Source organism: Triticum urartu, chromosome 2 (assembly GCF_003073215.2).
Source record: "Triticum urartu cultivar G1812 chromosome 2, Tu2.1, whole genome shotgun sequence".
Lineage (NCBI taxonomy): Eukaryota > Viridiplantae > Streptophyta > Magnoliopsida > Poales > Poaceae > Triticum > Triticum urartu.
In genome coordinates this window covers 380049747-380068714 of record NC_053023.1, presented here as the reverse complement: position 1 = coordinate 380068714, position 18968 = coordinate 380049747, and positions in this window count along the sequence as shown.

Genomic DNA, 18968 nt, shown 5'->3' with positions numbered 1-18968 from the left:
TTAAGGAGTCTGAACAGAAAGTGAAGTTGATTCGTGATAGGCTCAAGGTAGCCCAGTCCAGGCAGAAGAGCTACGCAGATTCTAAACGCAAGGAGACAGTTTACAAAGTTGGAGACAGAGCTTATCTTCGAGTATCCCCACTTCGAGGTATTAAGCGCTTTGGAGCTAAGGGGAAGTTAGCGCCACGATTTGTAGGACCATATCGAGTTTTGGAGCGTATGGGAGAAGTGGCCTACAAGTTGGAATTGCCAGAAGGATTGGCAGGAGTGCATGATGTGTTCCACGTTTCTCAGTTGAAGAAGTGTCACGCGGAGATGGCTGACATACCTTTGAGAGACACAGTACCATTAGAAGCAATTCAGTTGGATAACAATTTGACCTATGAGGAGAAACCAGTCAAGATCCTCGAGTTTGCTAGCCGAGTTACTCGCAGCAAGGTTATCAAATTTTGCAAAGTTCAGTGGAGCCACCACACGGAGGATGAAGCCACTTGGGAGCGAGAGGAAGATTAGCTTAAGGACCACCCTCACCTGTTTTCTAGCCAACCCGAATCTCGAGGGCGAGATTCATCTTAAGGGGGGTAGGTTTGTAACATCCCAAATTTTCAATTTGGAATGTTATACATGGTCATCATGCATATCATATTTTATTTTGCTTTTGGTTTTGATCCTAGAAAATCCTAAGCAACTCAAGGACCCACGGAGAGAGTTGGGGATTTCGTTATTTACGTATTTGAGTTTTCTCAAATTATGTAAACAGGATCATTTGATTTTATTTATTTTATCATCAATTATTTCTATTACAAAAATATGAGAGAGGGAATAAAATGACTTTCCCAAAATATAGAAATATTGAGGATTTAATAAAAAAATCAAATAAGTTTTATTTCGGAGTTTTTCGGTATTTTTATTTGAATTTAGGAAAAATGCGCGTTTTTCAAAGTTGTAGTTTGGGCCCAGATAAATGTTCACTTTATCGGGCTTGATTTTAGGAAACCCACAAAATTTATTTCGTGATTTTTGGAGTCCGTTTAGTATTTCTTTTTATTTTTCTTCCGAGCGGAATTTAAAAAAAACGCGAACCGACTACGGGCCGTAACCGGCCAGGAAACCGGCCTGGCCGGGCCTTTATAAGGCCCGAGGCCCGCGGGAGAGAGAGCCAGCCCCGACCTAACCCTAGCCGCCGCTCCCAGCCGCCCGCCGCCGGCCCGCCGTCGCCGGAGCGCGCGCCTTTCGAGGTTCGCCGCCGCCTCGTTTTCCGTGCTGTTTTTTTTAAAAAAAAATCCGTTCGTCGTTTTTCTTTTTCATCGGATTTTTCCGCGGTTATTTTCTGATCGCGATTTCTGATCCGATTTTCGTTTTAGTATAACTTTTCGCTCGTTTATCGGAATCAGGCGATTCAAGCGCCTGGAGTTTCGTCTCGAAACCCTCTTTCCGAATAATCAACTTAAACATGTTTTTGCTACTGTAAAATTTGCCCTAGATCCAGATTACTAGAACGAAGTTGTTTTCTTTCGCCGTTTGATTTCTTTTGCTTCGTTCGATTTGATTCTTTTTGCCAAACCAGGGTTCTTAAGTTGAACTTTCTGGTTAGATCTTCTATTTGAGTTTTACCTGTGCATTAGATGAGTACTTATTGTATGCTTGTTGTTTGTCTGCGATAGAATACCCGGAGTGCGCCGCCTGTTACTTCGAATCTCTAGGTTTCGCGGATCATCAGCAAGGCAAGTAACACTTTGATCATACCTTTTTCTACAACCCAGTTTTATTGCATTAGATCAATCCTCACACATTGCATGATTAGGATCTAATTAAATTGTGGGATGGGAAGTAGATGAGGTAGTACCTATTACCTGTTTATTATCAAACCTTTGGGAGTTACTTCTACGTTTGCTTATTATGCCATGCTATGCTAGTAGACGTGGATTGGGTGAGTGATATCCATGACAGATGTGAGATTTATAATTAAGGGTTTATCTAAGGTGGCAACCTAACACACATCTGGGTGGATTGAGGCACCTGGGGTTACCAGGACTTGCCTGTTTTCTTTGGACCGCCACCCAGGCCCAAAGGGATCATGAGATTATTCATACTAGAAACTTCCGTGTGCAGCCACAAGCCATTATGGGCTCTGGCATAGTTGACTAAGTTGTGCGAACTCTTACAGTGGTAGACTAGCAGATGTAGGGGAAAGTAGGTGTACCGGTCTACCCATGTAAGGTGCTAGCGCTTCTGAAAGACTGTGTCTCGGTCATCCGTTTCTCAAACACCCTGTAGTGCGAGAAACCAAACGGAGGCGATCGAGTCTTGTGGGGAAAAGTGCGCAAACCTCTGCAGAGTGTAACAAACTAATCATGATTAGCCGTGTCCCCGGTTATGGACATCTTGAGTATCTAGTACCTGGATTATCATGTGAATCTCAACATGTTACTCTAAATTAATTTTGATGGGTTTTAATGATGTTACTTAATTGGGATTGAGAATGCTGTCAACCATTCTCAATGTTTAACAACCACCATGATAGTAATTAAATTTATTCCTTTGAAGTAGGGAAAAATTGGCTTTACGCAAAACTGTAACCATAGAGCTTTCCACCAGCCAAATATGCATATAGTATAGCTGTTTGCATTCCATTACTCTCTATGTGTTACCTTGCCAGCATATTCCATGTGCTGACCGTTTTCGGGCTGCAACGTTAATGTTGCAGACTTTTCAGACGACGATTAAGGAGTTTTTAGGTCGTGGTTCTATACTCAGTGATGCCGTTGGAGTTGATGGACTCACTTATCTTCCAAGCCTTCCGCTGTTATCGTCACTAGATGGCCTTAAGCCATATTTATTGTAATAAGTTCTCTTTTGAGACACTCGATGTAATAAGTGTGTGATTGCTACTCTGCTATATATCCTCTGAGTACTGTGTGGTGTCAGCATTACTGATCCAGGGATGACACCGGAGCACAGAGATCAGACTGTTTGAGGTCTGGTCGCTACAATACCAGTGCTTAGCTAGCAAATATTTATATGTCTAAAATTGTTTGTCTACATGGAGTTCTATGGAAGGTAGTGTCGGATAGAGGTACTCAGTTCACATCCAAATTTTGGCGTCAGTTGCATGAATCCTGGGGCACGAGGCTGGAGTTTAGTACTGCTTTCCATCCACAGACTGATGGGCAGACAGAGAGGGTAAATCAGATTTTGGTGGATATGTTGAGAGCTTGTGCTTTGGACTATGGGTCCAGTTGGGATGATAATTTACCTTATGTAGAGTTCTCATGTAATAACAATTATCAGGCTAGTCTGAAGATGTCACCGTTTGAGGTATTGTATGGTAGAAAGTGCAGGACACCGTTGACGTGGGATGAGGTTGGAGAGCATCAATTCTTTGGACTGGACTTGATCAGAGATGCTGATGAGAAGGTCAAGTTGATTTGGGACATGCTAAAGATAGCACAGTCAAGGCAGAAGAGTTATGCAGATGCAAAACGTAAGGAGGTGACATACGAGGTAGGAGACCATGCATATCTTAGAGTTTCACCACTTCGTGGAATTAGGAGGTTCGGAATCAATGGTAAGTTAGCACCACATTTTGTGGGGCCTTACTAGATCTTGGAGCATAGAGGAGAGGTAGCTTATCAGCTGGAGTTGCCAGAATCCTTGTCAGGAGTTCATGATGTGTTTCATGTATCCTAGTTGAAGAAGTTCCATGCACAGATGATGGATGTTCCTTTGAGGGACACAGTACCACTTGAGGCAATTCAGTTGGAGAGTGATTTGACATATGAGGAGAAGCCTGTTAAGATTCTGGAGACAACAGAGAGAGTTACTCGTACCAAGACAATCAGGTTATGCAAGGTTCAGTGGGATCATCATACCGAGGAGGAAGCTACTTGGGAATGAGAGGATGATCTCATGCAGGATCACCCACACCTATTTGCTAGCCTACCCGAATCTCGAGGGCGAGATTCATCTTAATGGGGTAGGTTTGTAACATCCCGATTTTCCTAATTTGGATGTTAGTAGGTCATTCATATGCACCTCATATTTTTATTTGCATCATTTGCTTTTTCTAAAATATTCTTTTCATTATACAACTAAAGGCAATTTATTGGAGTGGAGATAACATGACTTCTCCCCTGTTTTAAAATGTCCATAATGTCCAAAATATTATTTCCAGTTTATTTGGTATGTATCTGTATTTTTCATTATTTCCAATATTTTATTTGAGTGTTTTATTACTGTTTGTGTGGCCTATAGCATAAAAACTATTTTTTTTAAAAATTGCATTAGAGTAGGAACTAGTGTTCCTGTAGTTTATATTAGTAGTGTTATTTTTTACTGTGTGTGTATATATATATATTTGTTTCATCATGGTGTCTTTATTTTTATTTTATTTTTAGTGTTTTTTCTAAATAGCCAGCCAGCCAGCGGGCCCAATAGAGCGCTACACGCCCACGGCCCAGCAACCCCGTAGCCCACAACCCACCTAACCGCTGAAGCGGTACACCGCCAGTCCCCCCCTCGCTATCGCCTTCAGCCGCTGTCGAGTGGGCCCCACACCCATCTCCTAGCTCTGGTCGGATGAGCGTACGCACAACCGCATGCACAGCCGAGCCGAGCCGGATCGATCTCGTGCCCTACTCGACCTCGTGCACCCCTAGGACTCCCTAGATGTGTAAGAGTTTGCCCCACACACTCGAAGCCCCTTTCCAATCCTTTCCATTGCCCGCATGCCTCCGCAGGGCGAAACACATCTCGTCGGGAGCTCCGAGTCACCGCCGCCTTTGCTGCTTGCTCTCGTCCCCGTTAGTAAGACCCTGCCGCTCCAGCTTGTGCTTTCGAACCCCCTCCCACTTCCTCATCTTAGTGACGTGCTACTTTGGCTCACAGAGCATGGAAATGAGTCTCCCGAGCAGACCCGATGTCGCCGGAGTTCACGTCGTCACCGCCGCCGCAGACAACGCCCGTCGCCATTCAACTCCCCACCACCTCCGCCTGATGCCGCCTCGAACCATCACCTCGCCCACCGGAGGAGCGCCGCCATCGACGCCTGACCTGCCACCGCCGTTTTCCTCTGTCTTCCGGTGAGCACGCACGCGCAGGAGTTCTTCAACCAATTGGGCACTGCCACGTGGCAATTTACTACGGGAGATGCTACAGTGCCGCAACAGTGTTTCCAGAACAGAGTTTTCCTTTTGTTTTGTTTTTCACATATTTTCACCTATTTTTCAACTAGATATATCTTTTATTCTGTATACCCAAATTAGGTAATTCTTTTACCTGTGAACTTACAAAAACCAGTACTTTATCATAGTACCAAAATTTCACATGTTTGCACTGTTTTAAATTTGAATTCGTTCAAATTTGAATAAAACCTTCCGGAGGCCATAACTTTCCAACCGTTTAATGAAACTAAGTGTTTCTTTTTGCGTTGTGTTTCTGGTGCATTGTAGTTGTTTTGTACATGTTGTTATGCTATAGTTTTTGGATTTTTAAAATGGTTTTGTTGTTGTTGGTTTTACTTTGGCTTGATTTGAACTTTGGTGATTGATTTGTTGATCATATGAAACATGTAGATTGTTCGGAGTGCGACGCGAGCTATTGTCAGGAGTGTGACTTTTTGAACCAGAACCAAGGCAAGTTACATGTTGATCATCCTTTACCTATTGTTTTCTATGCATGTAGTATATACCACACAATGAATTTATGCATGTATAGGAATACTATATTATTTTGCTATACTGTTGAGCTATCCCTCGTCAATGCAGATCGCGGTAGTTGTAGCTTTGCTATGCTAGTAGATGGGGTGGTTCGTGTATACATTGAGTTTGTGTGAGGATTATACATATAACAACTTGAGTAATAATTAAGGATTTTAATTCACCTCTGGGCGGAAGTGGTATTGCTTGGTGTTGAGGGAAGGCATCATGGGGTCTTGCGCCTTTTCTAAGGCCGTGCGCTCATGAGAGTGCACCCTAAGTGGAATGCCGCCCAGGTTCAATAAGATCAAACATAATTAGTGACTAGTAGCTTCCATGTGCGGCCACTGGCTATATGGGCTCTGGCTTAGTTGATCAGTTGTTGGAACCCTTGCCCAGACAATGTCGACAGATGTAGCTTATGTAGGTGGGATGTGGTCGTCAGGTGGTTAAGGGAACCTCTTCTGAACGACTTCGTCTCAATCTTCGGATTGGGTCCAGTGGGTAAAGCGTACTAAACTCTATAGAGTATTGAAAACTAATCATGATTAGCCGTTCCCCCGGTTATGGGCAAATTTGAGCCACTATGCAATTACAGTTGTTGGATGATCTTGACAGATGTGACACTTAATAATATTTGTGGGAGAACTTAATAAAGGGTAGGTTGGAGTTGAATTTGCCAACTCAACCTTGTGTATATAATTGTAGTAATAAAAGAACTAAATAAAAATTTGACTATTAGGTAGTTATGAGGAAAAAATTAGCTTTCTGCAAAAATAACCCTCAATCCTTCCTTTTGTTGTACTATGCATATACATGTAGGTCTGCTTTATTATTACTCATGTGTAACTTGCCAATACATTCCATGTATTGACCTATATGGCTGCAACGTCTCATGTTGCAGGATATTTAGACGAAGAGTAAGGTACCATTAGGATCACAAGTCTGCACTAAGCATTGCCAGTGGGCTATGATGGGACTCATCGTTATTTTTCTGCTACTTTTCCGCTGTTTGATTGAATAAAGCTAGCCAAGTGCTATGCAGATTGTTTTATTTCATACACTCTAGATCATACGTTATAATAAATGATGCACTTGCTATTCTGGTATTCATCTATACTATGTGTGCTAGCATGTTCGATCCAGGGACTAGCATGGTAAGCACAGAGACTCAAATCCTTCGAGGTTTGGTCGTTACAATCCTAGATGACCACCTAATAAACATTACAAGGTAGGAGTAGGGTATTACCTCACCCCAGCAGGGCTCGAATCTGGGTCAGGGATGGAGCCAGAAAATAGTGATTGGGGGGGGCAAGAACTAAAGCATCAAAATCATAAGATAGATAGGTACACAATGTATTGAATATTGGAAGATCTAAGGTACTCCCTCTGTCTCATAATGTAAGCCATTTTTTGGTTGGGATACATTTGAATTATGCCCGTGATCACCCTGCCAACCAGTGGCACACCAAACTTCGGCGGAGCAAATGGCCGCCTTGCCAAAAGTTTTGCTGCATAATAAATGGAAAGAGGTGATGCCAGTACTCACATGCTGTCAACTTGAAAAATTCAAATCTAAATATTCCAAAAAATTCTGAAATAGATCATGGATGGTCCCAACACATACATAAAGAACCCTAAAAAATTCAGATCCAAATTTGAAATACACATGGAGAAACAAAAAAGATAAATTCAGATGTGAATGGTGTCATTTCTGCTTTTATCTTCTTCTGACACTGTTCATGACATATTTCACTTTTTGTTTCTCGATGTGTATTTCGAATTTTGATCAGAATTTTTTAGGGGTTGTCGACATATGTGTTGTGAACATCTATTTTTTTTGAATTTTCTATAATGTTTAAATTTGAAAATTTCAAGTTTGTATCATTGTAGCATTTGAGGGTTGGTATCACCTGATACTTCCTCGGTGATTGGGGTAGCATGACGCAAATAAGTTTATCTCAACCAAAAGGCTATCCTCTGGTCAACGCCAAATATTTTGATCTAGCTCTTTTTTTCTCTGATCCAAACAGGCCCCTTGCTAGTTTACATATGTTTGATGTTCCATGATAGAAATTAAAATTACATATCTCTTAATTTGAAACCTGATTTTTGAGTACCAGCATCAAAGATCCGAAAATTTTCTAGCTGATTGTTAATGTCTGTAGTTCTATAGTTACACTTGATTGTTAATGTTTGTAGTTCTACAGTTACACTTCTATGGTTTAAAAGAGGGCAGCTCGCCCCGTCCCCCTCCTACTCGTCGGTTGCGTGTCTCCTCCCCCCGCCCTCATCCTGGCCTTCGCTGGGTGCGTCACCCCCCAGCGCCATCTAGCGCCGTCTGGTTCGGTCGCTCTTGGAGCAGGGTGGTGGCGGAGGCATCCAACGAGGGCTCGATGGATGGCCCAGTCTTTGACGTCCCTTCGCTGGGCTTCCCCCGCGGGTGGAGGTCGCGCGGCTGCCGCTGGAGTAGCGGGTGGAGGAGTCGTCATGCTGTTACTTGGAGTGCTCTGAGGAGACTATGCGTCTGTAGGCGGAGCTTGCGCACGCCGTCATGGTCACCATCGTCAGCAACCGCCCTGCAGTGGACCTTGCCAATGTGGCCGCCGCCCTCTGTCGATGTCAAAACCGGCAGATCTTGGGTAGGGGGCCCCGAATTGTGCGTCTAAGGTCGATGGTAATAGGAGACAGGGGACACGATGTTTAGCCAGGTTCGGGCCCTCTCTATGGAGGTAATACCCTACGTCCTGCTTGATTGATATTGATGAATATGAGTATTACAAGAGTTGATCTACCTCGTGATCATAATGGCTAAACCCTAGAGGTCTAGCTTGCATGGCTATGGTAATGAATATGTTTATATCTCCTTTGGACTAAGTCCTCCGGTTTATATAGACACCGGGAGGATCTAGGGTTACACAAGGTTGCTTACAAAGAAAGGAATCTACATATTTGGTCACCAAGCTTGCCTTCCACGCCAAGGAGAGTCCCATCCGGACACGGGTGCAGTCTTCGGTCTTCGTGTTCTTCACAGCCCATCAATCCGGCCCATGGCTAATAGGCCGGACGCCCGAGGACCCCTTATTCCAGGACTCCCTTAGTAGCCCCTGAACCTGGCTTCAATGAGAAGGTATCTGGCGCGTAGATCTGTCTTCAGCATTGCAAGTCGGGTTCCTCCTTCCGAACTCCAAGATAGTCTTCGGACGAAACAAACGTGTCCGAATCTGCAAAACAGAGCCATAGAGAGTATAATATTTCACGAATCCAATTTGTTGACCACTTTAGTAACGTGACATCACTCTTGCCCGGTCATTATTTCGAATCGTTTCCTGTCCCGCCGTTCCATGTTTTGGGGCGCGGTTTTTGTTGGCACGTCCTGTCGAAGCAGAGATGGTGTCCCTTTATCGCGGGATTCTCATCAATACGAGCACGGGTAACCCAACCGTCCTGCGGGAAAGATTCCTTAGGAATAGGCAGGTTCTCAGGCTTAGGAGGATGCGTTCAATATCCGCTGCCTTTATAAAGGAACCAAGGGCCGTATTTTTTATGCCAAACCTCTCCTCAGCCTTCCCAACCTCGAGTTGTAGCACCCAAGGTCCGACTTCATTGCTTCTAGCTTCCCCACCATGTCAAGACCTGGCCCTCAAGGCCGATGGGTGGCTTCCTCCGTTACGAAGGAGGATATTGCAAAGCTTCGGGTGGCCAGATACTTGACCGCGGAGATCCACCATAGGCTTCCTGCTCAAGGACAGGTTATTTCGCCCCCAGATCTGGCGAGAGGGTCGTATTCATCTCCCACTTTCTCTGAGGGATAGTGTTCGCTCTTCACCCCTTCGTCCAGGGGTTAATGTTTTACTACGGACTAGATTTTCATGATCTATCTCCGGACTCTTTCCTCCACGTCTCGGCATTCATCATTACATGCGAGGCCTTCCTCCGAATCCCCCCACACTTCGTCTTATGGCTCAAGACTTTTAGTGTGAAGCCGAAGGTGGTCGATGAGGAACAGGCGGAGTGCGGTGGTGCTGTAGTGAGCAAGCTTACCAGCAATCTCTGGCCAAAAGGCTCTTTCACCAAAACCTCCAACCAATGGCAGCGAGAGTGGTTTTATGTCACGGAACCCCATAGCACCAAGTGGGCAGCTATACCTACGTTCCGTTCCGGCCCTCCGCCACAACTTGCATCATGGATTAACAAGGGGCTGGACTGGGGATCAATTGACGAAGTGCAAACTCTACAGAGTCGCATCCGAACCCTCCTTGAGAGAGACATCGATCTTGTCAACGTGATTCAAGTGATGCTAGTTCGCCGAACCTTGCCATGCCAGCGCAGGTCTCGCCGCATGTGGGAGCTTAATCCAGAAGGACCACGAACCCTCCAACACTTCTTCGGCAATACTCATGAAGGGATGTGGAAGCTGTTTTTCGGGAAGCGAAGACATTGGCCGGACACTACTGATGACGCTGGCCTTGACTGCCACCGTCCGGATACCCCGGTAAGCACTTGTCTTCCGAACACTTTGTAGTTACGCATACCGTAATATGGTACTGAGCAAACTATCTTCTTTCAGGGCTGGATAAAGAAAGCAGAACTAATCATGTGTTCGGACCCCCTGCCCGAAGGCCCAGCGAATCATGTTTTAACAAGGATGTTGGCCCTGGTACCACACCAAATGCTTGCCAAGGGGGGCAAGGCGGAGAGGACCAAAGATGTCCTCCATCCTGAAGGTGCATCAGACATTGTGTCCGGAGGAATGAAGATCCCATCGTCCGAAGACAAAAATGAGGGGGAGGTCAACGCCTCTTCCCCCCCCCATGGAAAGAAAAGGGCCGCCTCCAAAGATTGGGAGGAAAAGGTTCCTAAGCGAGGCAAGATGCCTCTGTCGGGCGGCTCAGGCTTGGAGGATGTCGATGCGTAGTCTCATGATGAGGACAAACCTCAGGCCAAATCGTGAGTAAACAAGGATGTTTTAGACCAGTCCCGTTCTTTACTTGTGATGCCTATAATATATATTTTTTGCAGTTCGGCACACAGTCTTCTTCAACAATCCTCTTCCTCGGGGGACCTTCTCCCAGAGATGATGGAAAGAGAGACGCCTTCGCCCCATAGGGTGGAAGACTTCGAGGTGTCATCGCGGAGGGTCTCCCCCAACCAACAGGTGGCGCGAAGGATGATGAAGATATTACCCGAAGGTGATACTTCGGTGGCCCAGGGTCCGGAGACCAGTAATGAAGGCCCCGAACAATCCGCTCTACAGCCGAATACGAATAAACAGATCCCTTCAAAGGGTGGCCATACTCCTATAGCAGCCTCCGGAGATCCAGAGGTGCCGGATATACTGACTAACATGCTGCAGTAGGCATCCGTCTCAGAGGAACATCGTACCTTGATGGGCACGGTGGTTGAAAAGGTCCTGTCCGCGAAGCGCGGATTGAATGAGGCCTTTGTGGGCCTGCTAAGAGGTTTGGAGGTTTGTACTATAATATGTTCCATTGTGTTTTATGCACGAAATGCACCTGTGTATAGAGAGTAGCCCCTGAGACTCTGATTGGCTTCCCGAGGGAGGCAATCAGAGGATCAAAAGAAATGCCCAGGGACTGACCTGATTAATTGGAACACAAGCTGTTTCTCCCCTGACGACTGCCCGGACTGCAGCAGAAGCTTGATGTGGCAGGGGATGACATTGCGTTAATCAATAGGCGTCTTGATGAGTCACAAGGTATGTATTCAGAGCAGTCCTTATACATACGTGTCTGTAATATAAGCGTGACGCCGAAAAATTGCATACTGGGATATATATGGCTGCAGATGGTGCCGCCGCCATTGAGATTCTTCGGGCATAGCTGGCCCGGGCCAAGGAGCAGGCCCGGTTTAGTAATGCGGCTGCCGAAAAGGCCTCGTCTGAGCTAAAGGCCGAGCAAGCTGCTCGGCGCCAAGAAGAGGAGAAAATATCTGCGATGGCGCTCGAACTAAAAAATGCTAGTAGCCGCTGTGAATATCATGAGAAGGAGAATGAAGCCAAAACGACCGAACTTGACAAGACCTTGCGAGAGGCGAGAGAAGTGCGGTCTGAATCCAGAGCAGCCCATGAGGAGATCCGGCAAGCTGGGGAGATTGCGGCCGGTAAGCCCTTTTTACTATAGACTAAGTTCAGCGATCCGAACTATGCCCAGGCTTTACACTTTATGCTTCCGGCTCGTATGTTGTGTGGAATTGTGAGCGGATAACAATTTCACACAGGAAACAGCTATGACCATGATTACGCCAAGCTATTTAGGTGAGACTATAGAATACTCAAGCTTTTGTTGTCACAATTTGGCGAATCAAAGCACCCTCTGTTGCTGAATGAACAGATGTCCCAATGGGCCGAGCTTCATAGGATATCCAGCGCTGCCATGAAGAACGCCATAATCCGGCTGTGGCCGACTGGGCATATTCTGAATAGCTACTTCGGCTTGGTGCAGCGGCTTACTGATGCGGTGCCACGTATCGATGCCGCAAAGCGGTCGGCGTGCATTAAAGGTGCACAGATGGCCTTTGCCCGAGTCAAGACATACTGGGGGAAGATGAAGGCCATCGATGTTGCAGTGAAGAGTCCACCCAAAGGCAAGGACCATCACACACCGGAGCATTATTTTGAGGACGTCTTAGAGGCTGCCCACTTGATAGAGGGTCAATGCTCAAAAGACATAATATTCGAGTGAGGTGTATGGGAATTGTAAAAGACAATCTTATATTTAATTTATTTTTATGTTTTGCTCGAAAGATTTTGTTCCTCCTGTGTGGCCATTTTTATATAATCTGAAATTTTTCCAGTCGTCGGCTTCAGCCCCATCGTAGGAAGTACGGGGGTGTTCAAAAAAGCATTTGATCACTCTTGACCCAACGTCTTGGTCCATGAAGGAGGTGACAATGCGGTGAACCAGGAAATCGGACTATAGGGCGGTAACACTTTCACTTAGCCATAGGAGTTTTATGGTGGGTCTACGCTATAGCCCCTGGTATATACTCGGCTTATTTTTAATAAGATACGTTGCAAAAAATGATCTAAAAAAGATACTACGTATGACACGGAGAGAATCGCTAAAGATTCCGATAAGTCGTCGAGTGGTTGACCAGCTCTTGCCGCATCATGACAGTCAGTTTTCGGCTTTCTCTACTAAGGTGCTTGACCAGATGAACCGGAAGCACAATCGCAGTAGTTCTCCCTTTACTACCCTAGCCGATAGAGCGACACATAGGGTAGCAAGCACAGGAGCCGGGCAACCCAACTATTGACCCAAGACATGATTCGGAGCTAATGCATATAAGGCCAAACTCGCGACGCCGAAGTACGCTATAAAGCTATTCGGACTTGCCGGCAACTCATTTGTTCCCATACCGAGCCCCTGGCGGGTTATGCCGAGGTGTGTGTGTAAAACAACCACAGGAGCAAAAATTCAGATCGATTAGGAAAAAGTCAATACTGGACACTGATTACTTTTATTGGGAGCTGAGTGATTGCCAATTATTATATAGATAACAAAGCCGCGACTCTGGCTATTTGACGTGCCAGGGGTTGAAGGCTGAGGAAAAAGGCACTTTACAGGCTCGGAATAGAGAGCGCGGTCTACAAAAAGTTATTTTGGACCTCCTGTCGCACATCTGCGCCGCCTATCCTCGGTTAAGGGATTCCTTGATAGGAATAACCCTTGGGTGATTGTACGAACCCAAACTCTGGTAGAGTCCTCGGGGTGACTGGCCCTTGAGTTACTTGTAGAGGGAAAAAGGAAAAGGGCAGTTAGAAAAGTAGGGTTATAGGGGTTTGCAGGCCTACCCTCATTGTGCTTCCACCGATGCCTAGGGTATTTCAAGTGCATAATTATGTATGCGCGGTACCCACTTCGAAGGCATATTAGGCGAATGGCGGAAGCTGAATTGCTAGTCCAATATGGACATTGATCGGTCATGTTGAATGGAGAACGGCGGCATGATGGCCGACATGGTATGCGGCGTGACAAGGCCGCTGCGTAGTTCGGCTGAGGTAGCCGTAGTATGATCTCCTGTACGGAGGGAGTGTTCCATGCGCTCACCTCTAGGGATGTGTGTCACGTATACCATGTTTACTGTTTTTGCGTCGGGGGGGGGAACTGCTTCTGACCCCCGTTGTTCGGTTGGTGAGCCTGTTTGTCATCACTATCGCCGGGCGGCCTCTTCCCCTTGTGTTTGGCATTTAACTTGTCGGCCTGTTTGAAGACCCAACAACTTCTGTTGGTGTGATTAGTTGGTTTGTTGGGGTGGCCATGGATCTGGCAGGGCCTATCCAATATTTTGTCTAAATTGGATGGTCCGTCTTTGTTTGCCGTAAATGGCTTTTTCCGTTGGTTGGGTTTGGGGCCACTGAATCCAGCGTTGACTTCTGTGTCCTGTGTGCCCTCATTATTATTGCGACGTTTGTTTTTATTGCGTCGTGGCTTTCCATTACTGTCCCGCACTTCGGAGGTGCCCGGATCGCTGACGCTATTGCTTCTACCGGCGAGCCAGCTATCTTCTCCCGTGCAAAAGCGGGTCATCAGAGCGGTAAGGGCTGACATAGACTTTGGTTTTTCCTGACCAAGGTGGTGGGCAAGCCACTCGTCCCGGATGCTGTGTTTAAAGGCCGCGAGAGCTTCTGCGTCCGGACAGTCAACAATTTGGTTCCTTTTAACTAAAAAACTAGTCCAAAGCTTTCTGGTGGAGTCTCCGGGCTGCTGGACAATGTGACTTAGGTCATCGGCATCCGGTGGCCGGACATATGTACCTTGATAGTTATCGCGGAAGGCATCTTCCAACTCCCCCAGCTGCCAATTGAGTTTTCAGGCAAACTGTTTAACCAGTGCCAAGCTGGTCCGTTGAGTTTTAACGGGAGGTATTTGATGGCATGAAGGTCGTCTCTGCGGGCCATGTGGATATGGAGAAGGAAATCCTCAATCCACACCGTGGGATCTGTTGTTCCGTCGTATGATTCAATATTTACGGGTTTAAACCCTTCTGGGAACTCGTGACCCATTACTCCATCAGTGAAGCAAAAAGAGGGTGTGCGGCGCCTCTATATCGGGTCGCATCGGGACGGAGCTCCGATGGAGTTCGCATGCAGTTTTCGGCCAGAGCGTGACTAGGTTTGTCGCATCCGAATAGACAGCCACCGTCACGTGTCGCAGTACATCCTCGCGATCTATAGATCGATCTGGTATATCCTGCTTTACTTTCCAGGTCCTGCTGAAGGTCGTATGTATCACCCCGAGCTGTGTTGTTTCTGTTTTTATGTGGTGGTGGGGCAGGGTGCTGTTCGGCTTGAATTGCCGCTTTATCCCGACCAGGTTGTGGTCGACATGCCGCATTGTCCCGACCGTGCTATGGTCGGTCGGCCGCGTTGCGCGAGTGAGGTATGAGCTCTAGCGCCTCCTCATCAAACAGGGGTAGCAGTTTGCGCTTTGGGTAACTCCTGGCTGGGAGCTTGAGGCCGTATTCTTCTGTTGCCAGGACATTAGTCCATCTGTCGTTGAGCAGATCTTGGTCAGCTTGAAGTTGCTTCTGTTTCTTTTTAGGCTCCTTGCAGTGGCGATTAGCCTGCGCTTGAAGCACTCCTACTCGAGAGGTTCCTCGGGCACGATGAAATCCTCATCGCTGAGGCTTACCTCATCTTTGGAGAGCGGAAGATAATTATTGTCCTCCGAATTGTCATGTATGGCCTATTCATCAGGGCTAACTTGTCCATTTCCTGTTCCTCCTGTTCGGAGGTTATCTCAACGGGGTCTTTATTATCTTCGTGTTCGTCCGGAGTACTATTTTCCCCGGTGCCAGTGTTACTATCCTTTGAACGACGTGACTTAGAGCGGTGCCGAGGACGCCTGCGTTTTTACTGTGTCTCAGGAGGTTTATTCTCAACTGGATTTTCTTTGTCATCGTCGTTGGTTGTTTTGGATGTGTCCACCATGTACACATCATACGAAGAGGTGGCCGTCTAGTGTCCAGTGAATGGCGGACTTTGATTTTGCTCCTCATCAGCATCGTCGTCAATACCGTCGATGTCTTCAGAGTCATAATTGAGCGTTTCGGTTAAATCCTTGATTGTGGCTATGAAGTGGGTGGCGGGTGGGGAGCGAAATTCCCTGTCATCAGCTTCTAGTTCGAACCGGATATAGTTTGATTGTGAGTCCCCCGCCAAGGACATGTTCTTTAATGAGTTTAGCACGTCGCCCAAAGGCGAGTGCTGGAAGATGTCTGCGACGCTGAATTCGAAGATTGATAAATGATCAAGTTCAGCGTCCGCAAACTCACACGGTTCGGAACTTACTGCCAGAAACGAGTCCGGAGTTCCGAAGACGCAGATATTGTGTGAGGTTAAGTCCATGTGTGGCTCCAATGCCGGGGAATCTGTGGCCTCCGTGGTGGGGTTGAACCTCCAGTCCTTAGATGTCGCCGTATGCTCCAGATCAAAGGCCAGAGCAGTTATAGGAGCTATCTCCTGAATATGGTCCGATGACATATTTAGATCATGTTCATCGAGGTGACCAGGAGCGATCGCAGCGGTCTCGAATCCACCGAAGATCAAGTCTCCACGGATGTCCGCAACATAGTTCAAACTTCCAAATCTGACCTGGTGGCCAGGGGCGTAGCTATCGATCTGCTCCAGATGGCCAAGGGAGTTGGCCCGCAGTGCGAAGCCGCCGAACATGAAGATCTGTCCAGGGAGGAAGGTCTCACCTTGGACAGCATCGTTTTTGATGATTGAAGGGGCCATCAAACCTTTTGGGGGCAGCACAGTGGAACTCTCAATGAAAGCACTAATGTTGGTGTCAAAACCGGCAGATCTCGGGTAGGGGGTCCCGAACTGTGCGTCTAAGGTCGATGGTAACAGGAGAAAGGGGACATGATGTTTACCCAGGTTCGGGCCCTCTCTATGGAGGTAATACCCTACGTCCTGCTTGATTGATATTGATGAATATGAGTATTACAAGAGTTGATCTACCTCGTGATCATAATGGCTAAACCCTAGAGGTCTAGCTTGCATGGCTATGGTAATGAATATGTTTATATCTCCTTTGGACTAAGTCCTCCGGTTTATATAGACACCGGGAGGATCTAGGGTTACACAAGGTTGGTTACAAAGAAAGGAATCTACATATTTGGTCGCCAAGCTTGCCTTCCACGCCAATGAGAGTCCCATCCGGACACGGGTGCAGTCTTCGGTCTTCTTGTTCTTCACAGCCCATCAGTCCGGCCCATGGCTAATAGGCCGGACGCCCGAGGACCCCTTAGTATAGGACTCCCTCACCCTCCACGCGGAGTTCGACATTGGGCTAGCATCCATGTCCATTCACGCTTTCTATCCAGAGGACTTCCTCGTCCTTCGCGACTCCATCCTTCTTCATCATCGCATGGCAGACCGCGACCGAGTGGATGGCCCTGGGTTCTCGCTCATGCTCCGGCGATGGCTGCCTCAGGCACATGCCATAGTTGTGAACCTTCCCTTCCTCGTGCATCTAGACCTCATCGGCGTGCCTGCTGTCGGTGTCAAAACTGGCAGATCTCAGGTAGGGGGTCCCGAACTATGCATCTAAGGATCGAAGGTAACAAGAGGTAGGGGACACGATGTTTACCCAGGTTCAGGCCCTCTTGATGGAAGTAAAACCCTACGTCTTGCTCGATTGACTTTGATAAGTATAGGGGTTACAAGAGTTGATCTAGCACGAGATCATAATGGCTAAACCCTAGATGTCTAGCCTACATGATTATGACTGCCTCTACGGACCAAACCCTCCACTTTATATAGATACCGGAGGGGGCTAGGGTTTGTACAGAGTCAGTTTACAGGGAAAGGAATCTTCATATCTGAACTCCAAGCTTGCCTTCCTCGCCAAGGAGAGTCCCACCCGGACACGGGGGGGGGGGGGGGAAGCCTTCTATCTTGTATCTTCACAGTCCATCAATCCGGCCCACGTCATATAGCCTGGACGCCTGAGGACCACCTAATCCAGGACTCCCTCAATAGCCCCTGAACCAGGCTTCAATGATGATGTGTCCGATGCGCAGATTGTCTTCTGCATTGCAAGGTGGGTTCCTCCTCCGAATACTCCAAAGTGGTTGATCAAAAGAACTATATCTGGCTCTGTACAATAGTTGCAACCCTGGGCCATGAGGGAAAAACACTTTAAACAAAAATAAGTTATGTCTTCCGACAAATTTTTCGGCGAGGTATTGTGTTCCGGCCTTATTATTATTTCGAGCCGTTTTCCAACCTCCTGTTTCGCGTTTCGAGACAGGATATTCATTGACACATATTGTCAAAGCAGAGATCGTGTCCCCTTATTGCAGGATTCTCATCAATACGGATTTGGGTAATCCAACCGTGCCACTCGCACGACTCCTGGGGAGTAGGCGAGTTTTAAGGCTTGTGGGGGGGGGGCGCTTGATATTCACTGCCTTTATAAGGAGATAAGGATCCACCTTTTTACCCCACACCTTCCTCCTCCTCAGCCCATGTACTCTCGAGCTCCAGCGCCCAAGCTTCAACCCTTTCTGTCCCCAATAAAAGCTCCAACCATGTCCGGATCTAGAGCACAGGGCAAGTGGATGGCCTCCTCCGTCACGGAGGAGCGCATCAAAGAACTCTGGGAGGCAGGGTATTCACCTATCGGATCCCTACCAAAAAGCAGATCATTCCCACACCAGAGCCCAATGAGAGGGTAGTATTCATTCCCCACTTCCTTCACGTGCTAGGGTTTCCTCTCCACCCTTTCGTCCACGGACTCATGTAATATTACGGGCTAGATTTCCCTAATCTAGCCCCAAATTCATTCCTCAAGATCTCGACGTTCATCATCTTGTGTGAGGCGTTCCTCTGCATCCCCCACTTTGGCCTATGGCTCAAGGTATTCAATGTGAAGCCGAAGGTGGTCAAGGGTCAACACGAGGAGTGCGGCGGCGCCATGGTGAGCAAGCTCCCTAACGTCACCTGGCCCAAGGGGACCTTCATAGAGACCGTAAAGGGGTGGCAACAGGAGTGGTTCTATGTTAAGGAACCTCATGATGCCTCATGGGCCGCCACTCCTGAGTTCAAAACTGGTCCGCCAATGCGGCTCACATCATGGCTCAAGAAGAGCCTAGATTGGGCATCATTCGACGAGGTGATGACGCTGTGAAAGGGCGTCAAGAGCATGGTGGACAAGAACACCAGCCTCGCCAGCGTGATCCAGGTGATGCTATTTCACCGGATTCTCCCCTGCCAACGCCGGACTTCCCATATGTGGGA